The 13,628-nt window shown below is 36.4% G+C and overlaps 1 pseudogene; it reads left to right on the top strand.

Moving 5' to 3' along the window:
- The first annotated feature begins 629 nt into the window (after window positions 1–629).
- Window positions 630–4,548, top strand: LOC132302753 (cytochrome P450 85A-like; annotated as a pseudogene).
- Window positions 4,549–13,628: the final 9,080 nt, after the last annotated feature.

Genomic DNA, 13,628 nt, shown 5'->3' with positions numbered 1-13,628 from the left:
ATCAATATGGGACGAATTCATTATTCTTCATTGATCTCGTTTTGCATTTTTTGTGATAGTGCAACAAGTAACAACACTATTTTTTCTCGATTGAATCTGTTCGCCTCTGTATCGGACACAATCATAGGCTTGCTGACCGACTTTGAAGAGGTACTCAACAAGCTGGTTAGTGGGGAAGGTGGTGTTAGATGAATGTCCAAACTATCTTTTCATACATTTAGGTTTTGTTTTTGTGATGACCCAAATTTTTTAAGATTTTAATTTAATTATTTTATGATTATTAGACTCTTTAAATTAATTAATTATTTATTAAAGTTAGTGAGTTTTGAATTTTTATTTAATTTTGTTATATATATATGTATGTATATATGTGTGTATTATGCTGATGGGTGAAGCCGAGAAAGTGATAAAGAAATGGGGCAGGTTGGCCGAAGAGACATGAGAGTGAAATTGTAATGATGTGGGATGCGGGCGGGACCCACTTGAATTTTTGTGCCAAAATTTATTTGAACTTGGTTCATCACGTGGGTTTTGTTAGATGATATTTTGTTTGTACGGTGAGCATTTGTGTTGGGCTACCTATTTATTTAAGAATCTGTCTTGAGTGTTTATGCACTAAGTGAGTTTATAGAAAGAGAAAAATTAGAGAGAGTTGAGATGAGAGGCAGTGAGCCGAGAGCTCACAGAGAGAGAAAGACAGTGAGAGATCGAGAGTTGCAGAGAAGGCAGGAGGCTTAGGCTTTGATGATCGAGTGAGGAATTTTTTTTTTCTAGTGTAGGGTTCTCTATATCTAGAATGGTTTGGAGTGGTTTTGCTTCAATAGTTTTTATTAACTGTTTTTATTAAATGCATATATACTCACATGAATATGTATATTTTGTGAAACTGTGTTGATAAACTTTTATAAAATTCTTGTTATGATTTTTCCTATTGGGACTTTTGTCTCACCATCCTCCAGTTTTAAGTATCAAAGGTGGACGGGGATCGCTAGATTCGGGCTTTAGGCTGAAGAGTTGGCGTTGAGGATTTATTTTATTTACTTATTTGGAGAATTTTTGTACAAATTTTAGGAAATTGACTTTGTATAGAAGAGGATATTTAATTTGTTCCTAGGTGTATTTTGATGTATTTGGATTTGTATAAATGGAGAATTTTATTTAGAGAATACGGGCGTGACAGTTTTTATGTTCAAATTTTTTATTATCTTGTAGGTGCGCGACTGGTTGTGGCCTATGTATATAGCCACCCAGTGTCTCTCTTTTCCATCACTAAATACAGCAATATATCTCTCTGAAGTGGTTTCAAAGCTTGTTGGGTGCATCAATGGAGGTTTTCATGATAGTTTGTGTGTTGGCCTTGGGGTTCTGTTTCCGGTATGCTCTGTTGAAATGGAATGAGATGAGAAACTATAGGAGAGGGTTGCCTCCTGGGACAATGGGGTGGCCACTTTTTGGTGAGACCATTCAGTTGTTGAAGAAAGGTGCAGACTTCTTCAAAACCAAAACAGCAAGGTGAGTTCTATATAATATACTTCATTATAACTTATAAGATATATTTTTAACATAGTTGATTAAGTTATTATAATACATTCTAAATATATTACATATCTAATGCTAATGTTATACATAATATACAAAAATGATCTCTTGTTTATCAGTGAACAGGAAATTTATGTACACCAAATTATATCCAATGATTGTAAACATGTTTGGCATGGGCATTTGTCTTAATATATCTTAGTTTGATTCTATGATGAAATAAAATGTTCATTCCTTTTTACTGTTAAAGAAACAAATCATTGTTTTCATGCATCATTTTCTTCCTTCTCTTCTTGTTTAGGGTGGTAGTGAGTCGATTATTCTTCTCTCTTGAATTGGGGTTTGCATGTGGTTAAGTCGAACGGATTTATGTGAGTAAGGATTGACATTATTATGATATCATTAATATTCACGATGTTATGGTGACATTAGTCTTTACTCATATAAAATTTATCGAATTTGTCGCACTGTTAGATTCTCTATCACTACTTTTTAAAAATTATTTTCAACCATGTTTATTATATTAGCATCTTGATTAAATTAACCTCATTTGGTCACTGTATACCATATTGCAATTAACTTTTACCTTTGGTAATTATTTGTAATTGTTTCTTGTTGGGGGGAGAGGCTTAATTTTACAATCTTCATCTTCTTCTACTCACATAAATTTAATCACATGTATCCGACTCTCGAATTCTATATCTCAACTTTGTTGGGATATGTATCTATATTTGATCCCTGATTATGTATCTATATATATTGGCAGGTATGGAAGTGTTTTCAAAACACACATATTGGGGTGTCCTACAATTGTTTCCGTGGATCCAGATCTCAATAGATATATCCTCTTGAATGAAGCGAAAGGACTTGTTCCTGGCTACCCAAAATTTATGCATAACATATTAGGGAGATGCAACATCACAGCTGTGCTTTGGAGTACTCACAAACACATTAGAGGCTCATTACTATCACTTATTTCCCCTTCCACAATCAAAGACCAGCTTTTGCCTAAAATTGACAAGCTTATGAGAATACACCTCAACAATTGGGATGGCAAAACAATTGATATCCAAGAAAAAACCAAAGATGTGAGTATGCTAATTACAATCCTTTAGAAGCAAGAGTTTTTCAATGATTCAATTATAGAAAAAAAAAAAATTAAATAAATTATTGTTAAAAGTTGTCTTGTGTTGATCTTATATCAATTGGTTCAGATGGTTATCTTCATATCCATACATCAAGTTGTGGCAGTTGAATCGAGTTCGATTTATGAGGCTTTCAAGCAAAGAGATCCCTAAGCTGATCCGAGGAGCATTATCAATGCCAATCAACATTCCAGGCACAAAATACTATCATGGATTCCAAGTATATATTATTAGAGTTTTTATGTGTTAATGTAAATCTAATTTCTGAACTTTTTGATTAGTATATGTGAAACTGATGTTTTTCACAGGCAAGGAAGAGGATTGTTAGAATTTTGAGACAGATTATAGAGAAAAAGAAAGCTTCCTCAAATACGCATAATGACATGCTTGATTACCTAGTAAAATCTGAGGACTCAAAGTTCAAACTCAGTGATGAAGAAATTATTGATCAAGTAATTACAATTATTTTCGCGGGTACTGAAACTGTATCGACTACTTCAATGATGGCAATCAAGTATCTCCATGATCATCCAAAAGCACTCCAAGAACTCAGGGTAAGCAAGGGCTTATGAACTATCCAAGATTCCATGATTTTTTGCTCACAAACAAAATTTTGTGAAGTATATTAATAGTTCTCTTTTGACTTCAACTCATTCAGGATGAGCATTTCAGAATTCAAAAGAAGAAAAAGGCAGAGCAGCCAATCGATTGGAATGACTACAAGTCAATGAGTTTTACGTGTGCTGTAAGAAAATTTATTTGACAGTGTCGTTATTAATTTACATTCATCGAAACGATTTGACACCTTAACACATAAAATAAGTAAAAACTTCTTTTTAAATTTCATGCATCTTGATGAAGGTGATCTTTGAAACCTTGAGATTGGCCTCGGTAACCAGTGTGGCCTTGAGGAGGACAACGGAAGAAATGGAATTGAATGGTATGTTGGGGATAATCTTACTTCATCTCAACTATAACATTTGTACGAACGTAGAGATAGTGAAATATGTAGTTTTGGCTTTGTTCTCTTCAGGATTTGTTATTCCAAAAGGATGGAAAATTTACGTGGACACAAGGGAGATCCACTACGATCCAGTTCTATATCCAGAGCCTTATACATTTAATCCGTGGAGATGGCTGGTTTGTTGCTAGTGGTGCTTGAATGAATGCATACAAGCACCTGTCGATGTGTTTCTGCACAAAGCAACAATTTGGTAATCAGTTTCTTCAATGCAATGCAGGATAACAAGAGCTTGGAGTGTAGCAACCACTGCTTCTTTTTCGGAATTGGAAGCCGGTTTTGTCTTGGAAAGGAATTGAGCATAGCAATGATTTCTATCTTCCTTCACTACTTTGTTACTAGATACGGGTAATATACATCACTTCCATCCATTGTTTATCAGAAAAAGTGTTCATCTCATACCTTGTATTCCTCTTTCTGAACTTCAATGCTTGCTTGACTAAATGTGTTAATAACTTGCAGATGGGAAGAAGTTGGGGAAGAGAAGATTGTAAAATTTCCAAAAGTTAAAGCGCCAAATGGACTACATCTGAGGGTGTTGAAGTACCAATTTCCAATATGCACAAATGTTACATGGCATGATCATATGGAAGTTCGTAGACTCGAATGTGCAAAATAAGTTCTCTTTATCATCCTGTCTAAGAACTATTATTAAGTCATTACTATTGACTATGTATTGTTTGGCATCTGCAGATGACCAAAGATTTATAGTCCTAAGTCCTAACCATATATGCAAATGCAATGCCTAATGTGTAATTGCTCCTGGTTTAAGCTAAGAAATAAAGATTTATGTGGCTTGATGTAGGTTTCAAGCTATACCCTCAAGCCAATTCTGGAAATAAAAAAATCTCTGGAATAGGACTACAATACTACATATATATCCGAATCTTCTCCGGTGAAACAGTAGGACATGTTCTGTTCAGTTCGGAATGCACCTTACAGAAAGTTGAGATGTTTAACAAATATTTCAACCTTTTTTATAAAATAGTACATCCCGAACTGGACACAACAGGATGTAATGGTTCACGATAGAATGAATCAAAGATCCATGCACCACCAATAATGGCTACTCAACTATGTTTTGAGAAGGATGTGATGATCATATGGTTGCAATGATCCTTGGAGCTCCATTTTGGGCCCAGGGCTAATGTCACAGGTCCTTGTATTGTCATGGTCAGACATCCCAACCCATGTCAGACTTCGACGATCAACTCAATTTTGGTTCAGCCCAATTCAGTGTTCAGAATTACTCAGAATTGGACCAGTTATAATCCATAGCCACTCAAAATCATTCAAATAATAATTAACATGTTAGCTAATTATATATATATATATATATATTGGTAAGTAACATCATCACACAGGCTTGTCCGGGGCAATGAACCCCTGTAGCCAATTATTTATATAATACATATGTAACCTACGCCGGTCATAATGCTCTGAAAAAGATTGATAACCTCGGGAAGGCAACATTTGGCATGTGATGGTAATGTTTCGGCTGTCAACCCACGGTCTTCCAAGCAATTTTATTGTTAATCGGAAACAGCCTCTCTACATCATTAAAGGAGTCTCGTGCCTGTCTGTTTGCCGAAAAAAAAAAAATAAAATAAAAGCAAAAAAAAATTCTGGAAGGTAGTTCCTAACCAAAGGAATCAACGATAGATGGGCTGGCTACCTTCCTTCATTACTTTGTTACTAGATATTGGTAATATACATGATTTCGATCCATTAAATATTAGCTTCGTTCAACAAATTAAATTTTTTTTTTGACTAGTCTTTGACATTTTATAAACAGAGGACATAATGTTACTATGCTTTTCATTTTATTTCTACTATAATCCAATCTTTTATTTATCTAGGGGTATGGTCAATGCATTCAGCAAGACTACGGTTCATCTTATAGCTGTTGCATTATGCATTACTAACTTGTAGATGGAAATAAGTTTTTTTTTTTTTCTCTCTCACTCTCCCCGATGGAAAGAAGTTGGGGGAGAAAAGTGTAATGTTTATGATTTGTTTGTATATATACATATTAATTTAAAAGGGTTGAATTTTCTTAAAGGTGAGACCCACAACTAGATTTTTAGTGGCCATTAAGCCATCAATTGGCCTTATTCTCTTCCTCTCTCCCGGCAGACTCACTCTCCCTCTCCTTTTCTTTTTTCTTTTTCTTTTCTATCAAAGCTTTTCAAGCTTTGATCTCACTCTCATCTTTGAGAATTTGGTAGAACCTTGTAAAGCAAAGTTGGAGAGTTCGTTGAGACCGTTGATTTGATAGGAGCCAAGCACTATTTAGCCCAACCCTTGGATTTCGAAATTAGGGCTTGAATTTTGGGATTTTGTGGCCAAGCACTATTTAGCCCAACCCTTGGATTTCGAAATTAGGGCTTGAATTTTGGGATTTTGTGGCTTTTTTTCAATTAAGAGGTAAGGGTCTCTAATACACAATTTCTTGTGTTTTTGTGAGTTATTTTTGTATAAATTGTTATCTAGCATGCTTAACTTGTACTAATTCTTGTAAAAATTGCTTAAATGTTGTATATGGAATGTATGATTATGTGTTAATTGATATGTTGTGATCAAGTATGCTTGTATGAAATAGAATTTATGTTTTACATGTTTACTATGCTAGAATTGTTGTTGAATGGAAGCATGGGATTTGTACTTGTATAGAAATTTACTTGAAAAACATGTATAATTTTGAATGTTGGCTTGAAAGGCATGATTTTTTCTTCATTTCACGGCATTATAATATATGAACATTCATGCATGGCATTAGGAAAAAAAATGGGAAAGTTGTTTTGGAAAGAAAGAAAGAATTTTGTGTGTGTGTGTGTGTGTGTGTGAATTGCTTTGATAAATGATTTTGTAAAAACCGGACGCCTTGGAGGTGCCTAGTGGTTCGTGATGTTAGTGTGTGTAACGACCCTAACTGATGCCAAAATTTTTAAAAAAATTTGGCATGACCTCCGCTAAAAAATCGTCCTACAACAACTTGTTTAAAAGCATTTTTTTTTTTTTTTTTTTTTTAACCTGTCCCAACACAATAAACATCTAATACATTCCATGGTGGTACAACCACATACTATGTTATCCAAGTATCATAATTACAGTCCCAAAATACAAGATTAAGATCAAATGTCTATGCTTCACAAGCCCATAGGTATAATTATAATATTCAAAGTCCATAAGTCATCGTATAAAATACATTATGCTTAGTCTTACAAAAATAGAGTGACCCAAGTACAAAAAACAACAAAATAAGTTCCTAATCTATACTAAGTCTGTGGTAGAATGTCATCCGTCACTTCTTTCCCGTTTCCTGTAAAAAAAATGTTAAATAAATGGGGTGAGTAAAATTGCTCAGTAGGTGGTGCCTAAGACTCGCTTCTTGTATTCCCGTGAACCCAAATAAAGAATAGAACAATAGGAGTCGGGGTCATACTCTGTCGGGAAAATACAACATCATATCCAAATTCAGCATTAGCAACATAGTGCAATAAAATGCAATGCATGCCAATGTCGCTCCTCGTTTTCAAAACCATCCATCTGTCACTTTTCAAACTGTTAATGTAACCCTCTTTGGTATCCCCTCAGCGCCGAGAGAAGGATTGGCTACTGTCCCTAACCGTTGGTAACTCCGCAGCGTCATTATGTGGCCCAGATAGCTCAACCACGCTAGGGCAATCTCCCTAATTCCCTCTAAGTTACATTAACCTACCGGCCCTTTGGTGACTCCGCGGCAACCGGGTTTTCTCAAAACTCTTTTTATCCAAAGCTTATTTCCCGAAACCCCTTTCTCATTTTCAAACCTTTTTTCTCGTTTTCATGCCCAATGACATGCATGAACAATACATACTACTCAATGCCATGATAAATGAGAGATTCATATACTACACAATTTAGCATGCTTCCCTTTAGCAAAATTTCTAGTAAATTGCTAACATCATGGGCATAAGAAATCAACATATAGACATGTATTCCACATAGTAAGTTTTTGAATGGTTATCAAGCACACACGCATGTAAAATTGGCATTTAAGCATGCTTTTTCACACAAAAGCCACTTATACACATAATCATGTACTCCATATATAACAATCAAATCATTTTAGAGGTAATCAACACCAATAAGCATGTTAAGCTACAATTAACAGAGGATAATTCACTAGGGAACAAGAATTTCAAGGATTAGAAACCCTTACCTCTTAATTTGCGAAAACCCTCAAAATGGGTCTCTAAATTTGAAGTCCCTAGGAAGACCAAAAACTGAAATTGCTTGTATGAGCGTGTAGAGCTCGTCGCGGGCTTCGTTTTGCCTCAAACGACACCTTAATCCACCAAGAAATGAGAGAGGAATCTTGCTTCAAAGATTTGTTTCCAAAGAAAAGAAAAGAAAAGAATAAAATAAAGAGAGAATTGAGAGAGGAAGGAGTTACGGGAAGCTTGTGAGGAAAAATCGGTGGTCTCTAGACCACTTAAGGCTTAGTGGTGGGTCCCACAAATTTTGAATTTCTTTTCTCTTTTTCTTTATTCTTCCATTTTACATCACACAACATGTAAATGCACCTTATCCAAATACCATATAGTTCACGCAAATTAAAATGCACAAAATGCAATTGGACCCAACCACAATCCCGATCACAAAAAGTGAAAAGACCAAAATGCCCTTGCATCAATGAAATTCCGAAAAAAAAATGAAAATGGTGAAAATCGGAACCGTCACAGTGTGGTCTAGAGGGGTCTAGGGAGAGACCCTAGCCTGGTTGAGCTAACTAGGCCAGATACGACGCCTTGGAGGTGCCTTGTGGTCCTAGATGGTTAGTCAATCCTCCTTTCGTGACGCCTTGGAGGTGCCTTGGGTCGGATTGCACTAATGGTTTGAAAGTTAAAATAGAACCGTTTCGAGAATGGGGAGGGACATTGGCATGACATTGCACTTCATTAACATATATGGTGTATTTGTGATTGGATGACATTTATTTGTGTACTCGTTGTGATTATTGATGTGCATTCCCTATGGTATGATCCCGCCTACTTTTTACCTATTTTTTGCGTGGATTCATGGGGTCATAAGAAATGTGTCTTACACACTTCCTATGCTCATCTCATTATCTTAACATTTTTCAGGTTTGGGAAAAGAAGTAGCGGACGACAACCCACCACAAATTTAGACAGGATTGAAGATCTATTTTTTTGCTATCTTTTATATTAGAACTTTAATATTTTGTAAATGTAATCTTAACTATTTTGTGAAACTTTAGTTTAATTAGTATAATGTTGTAAGTTATTGACTTTTAAATTTTGGCTATATTTCATGGACTGTAACTTGATGTAATTAAAGTACGTTCCTTATAAAAGATGATGGGACTAGGTAGTGAACTGGTGATTCCTTGTTTGGATGAGATGGAGGAACGGGATTTTTTATATGTATGTAATCATTTTGGGAATGTAATATATTATTTGCATTGTGTGTTAGGACATGATAGATTAGTTTTAAGGGCAAATGAGACCATTGCATTTTTATGCATTTCAACAGGTTGTAGATGGACCTTTTTTGCGAAGGTCATGCTGAAATTTTATATATTTTATTATTATTATTATTATTATTATTTTGGTATCTTTTTAGGTCGTTAGAAATTTGGTATCAAAGCAATGATTTGAATACCATTAGGATGACGGGTAGAGGCCTACCTAGGATTGCATGGGAAGTTGAATTGCATGTTCATATGTGTAACGACCCGAACAAGTAGGTCCGAACCGTTAACCTGGTCCTTACCGAAACTCGAGGCCACCTAAGTCGAATTCCATTAAGTTTAGTGTCATTACATCATTTTTAAAATCGTAATCATGCTTCACAAAGGTTCTATGTGACTTCCCACAACTTAGGATGAATTTTGCCGGAGAAAGGAACAAAATGGGATAAGGCAACACAGTTCGGTCGACCGAAGTGGAGCTTCGGCCAGCCAAAGCAACCTCTCCTGTATTGGTTGACCGAAACAGGCATTTCAGTCGGCCGGTTGTGATTTCAACAGTAACTGAAGTCTCTGGACGAACTGGTCGGCCGAAACAGGCATTTCGGCCCACCGAAATCGCTCTGCGAACTGGTCCTGCTACTGGAAATGTTGAAATTTGTGGAAGTAATAAAAGAGGACTTTGAAAATGCTCTAAACCAACTCTAAGTACACTTCAAATGATAAAAGCACCTACCATAATCATGATCATCAACATTTTATAGGATACAACATCGTTAAAATACTTTCAAATGGAAAATCATGCATAGTCTTTATATTTAATTCAATTTACACCAAAATGGTGCTAAGGCATACAGTTGAATTACAAGGCCATGTTTACTAGCTTAAATACATTTCCAAAGTGATATTATACAAAAGAATGGCCTGAAGACAAAAATAGCAAAAAAAAATGGACTCCTAGTACCCATTAAGCTTGTGGTGGATTGTCATCCGCCACCTCCTTCCTATAACCTAAAAAATGTTAAATATAAAGAGGTGAGCTAATTGCTCAGTAGGTGGTGCCTAAGACACACCTCTTGTGACCCCGTGAATTCAAACAATGAATAGAATAATAGGAAACGGGATCATGCTACGCCGGGACAAAATACAACAAATTACAAGACCAAAATGGATAATGTGATGCTATGAAATGCTATGCTATGCTATGTTATTCCCCATTTTTAAAATCACTTTCATTCTTCACTTTTCAAACCATTAACATAGCCCGTCCTTTGGTGACTCCTCGGTGGCACGTGAGAAGGATTGGCTACTGTCCTTAACCTTTGGTAACTCCGCGGCATCATTTGGGGCCTAGATAGCTCAATCACGCTAAGGTAATTTCTCTAGTTCCCTCTAGGTTACATTAACGCCACGGACCTTCGGTACCTCCCCGGTGTCAGGGTTTTCTGAAAACCACTTATCAAAATTTTTTCCCAAAACCCCTTTTCATTACAAAACAATTCTTTTCCATTTTTTTTCCCTTGCCCAATGCTATGCATAAATGCATCATGCTTTTCCATGTCATGTCAATAACCACTATCATACATCCAATTTAAGTTCAAGTCACATAGCATAATTTTACAAGAACTCCCAAAGGAAACATCATGCTTTCATATCATGAAATTTGGCAAATTCTAAATATAAAATATTATCAATTAAGCATGTTTTTCATATAAATCAACTACTACACATAGTCATGAACTTCACATACCACATTTAAATCATTTTAAGGATAATCAATATGAATTAAGCATGTTTGATAACAAATTACATACAATTAATTCACAAAAGTACAAGAATGCATGGATTAGAAACCCCTACCTCAATTTGTAGAAAAACCCCCAAATGGGTCCAAAATTTCAAAAATCCTAGGGTGGCCAAAACTGTGAATTGCTTATATCAATGCATAGATCTCGCCAGCCTCTTCGATTTGCCGCAAACGGCACCTAAAAATTCTAACAATTGAAGAAGTAATCAAGGATTGAAGTTTGCAAATAAAGGAAAAAGAAAAAAAAGATGAAAAAAGTGAGGGAGAGAGATATCTTACCGGGAGAGCGAGAAATGAGACCAAATGTTGTCTTTTGGCCACTAAAAATTGTAGTTGTAGGTCCTACCATTTAGAAATATCCTTTTCTTTTAAATTTTCTACTACAAATTCATATACATGCTTTAATTTAATACAACCACACTTAAACAATTTACTTTGGCATAAAAATAATTATGCATGGCATGTAAATGATCCGAGACACAACTCCCGTATACAACAATTTCGGTAGCGAGTCCCACCCGGGACTGTCTAGCCCGAAAAATGAAAAAATGCTAAAATGATAACCCTTACATTTCAAAGGATCTTGAGCGCAGTGGAATGCCCCAACTAACTCTTGGACACACCCGACACACCCCACGGTGTCCGGTACACAAAACAAGAAAAGACGAAAATATCCTTGCAAAAATAAAAAATTCCAATATATGCAAATATTACAATCTACCCTCCTTAAAGAGATTTCGTCCTCAAAATGTACCCTCCTTATGGAGAAGGCGTACAGCCACACACTTTCCTAGAACACCTCATAAAACCCAAGACCATGAATTCACCAACTTTATTGCCTTTGACATCGGATGTCACCAGGCAATCACACACCACTGCCATTAAAACCCAATGCGGTACCCATCTTTCACCTCATCATAACAGAGGACCAACTAGACCTTACTCCTAACTCAAAACGGACATCCGTCTACTCTACACAGTCACGAAAGGCTCTAAAGCCCGAGCAAAGAACAGTCATCAGACCACCGAAAAAGACAACATCAAACCTCAACACATCCTCCAAAGGACACACAAAATCTCAATTTTATACATTTTCGCCAGACCAAGCACTTGCTATCAACCGCATAACTACACCACCGTACCATACGATAATCATTACACTTAGCAACCTGAAGATGACCAAATAATGAATCTCCCAATACCTGTATAAACATTAGTCACCAAATTAATAAAGCGCACTATCCTATACCCAAGACACAATTCCTCAAAATGAGATCTTTAATAATCAAATGGATTGGACACTTGGTCCTACTTAACACACCTTGTCACCCGAGATAACTACCTAAATCCACACCACCATACCGACACACGTCTAATCCCATACTTTCGCTATTCGTGATGACTCGAAATAATCATTGACCTTTGACCCGACAACGTATTAAAGCTGAGGGATTAATTCAAGAGAAATGGTTGGCCAGGCTATCCCTATCCTCGATCCGACCTCAACACAGACGTCATTCATGTCTTCATGTTCAAACCTCAAACATAATCTCACACAGTCCATAAAACAACAATGAGATCCACTCACTATCCCTCCATCGCCATACGTAACTTCAACAACTATGCAATCACATACCAGCTCTAAGGATCTCAATAATTGTTCGATCATACCACTTGTAACAAGCTATAATGACACAAAACCAAACGTCACACTCATCAACCAATACCAAAGATCTTTAATTTCCTCATAACGCCCATATCAGGTAAACTACTCCATAACATCATTCGGTTCAATTCTTATTTCCTCAAAACACATAACATGACCATCTCACACCTGAAACCTCAAAACAAAAGTCAATCATCCTTATTATTCCTCAATGGAATCATACACTCACTCTCTAACTATTTAGCATTCAAACAATACCAACACATGTCCTCAAGAGTCAAATCAAACATCAATGAAAACACCCAAGTACATAACTCACATCACATGACCTAATCATCTTCAAACTGTTGTTCACGACACATTCCAAAGCCATCACCGCTAGTACTACACATTGGAAACATACAATCCCTATTTGGCAACCCGTGCCTCTCATTCTACCGGTCAAAACCACTCTCAAAACAAACACTATAAAAACCAAAGACTCCACCTCCCTCCGTGGGAGTGAGTCGACCCCCTTCAAGTAAGACCTCAATCGATGAACTCTAACAGTGGAACAAACCGTTCACAAATCCGTCCACCCACGGACGCGTACAACCCCTAGATGGAAAACAAGTCTCACGATAAACGACAGCCTTTCTAGGACTAGAACAAATGGAAAAGGTAACAAACCCCACTCTCACAAGAGACCGATGACTCATACCTGAATACACCCGACACCCTATCACATGCTACTCACCAATTGTCCAACCGTGGACACCCAATCTTACCTGAAATGAAATGAAATCCCTACACACAAAGAGGAGAACCAACTGAAAACACATATGGTGTGTGCTTGTCGAGGCACCCAACTTGCACGAAAAGTGTGTAGTGTGGCCAAGTTTAAATTTAGAAAATGCCACTACCACTTCCAACTAAAAATATAGCTAGAGTGAGTAGGGATCGTCCCAAGGGAAATGAGGTATATTTGTGATGGAAAC

This window comes from Cornus florida, unplaced genomic scaffold (assembly GCF_030987335.1).
Source record: "Cornus florida cultivar Cherokee Brave unplaced genomic scaffold, ASM3098733v1 CherokeeBrave_3.0.0_Hap2_Chr04, whole genome shotgun sequence".
Lineage (NCBI taxonomy): Eukaryota > Viridiplantae > Streptophyta > Magnoliopsida > Cornales > Cornaceae > Cornus > Cornus florida.
Note: the sequence above shows the minus strand (reverse complement) of the source record. Positions and strands in the feature narration are given on the sequence as shown.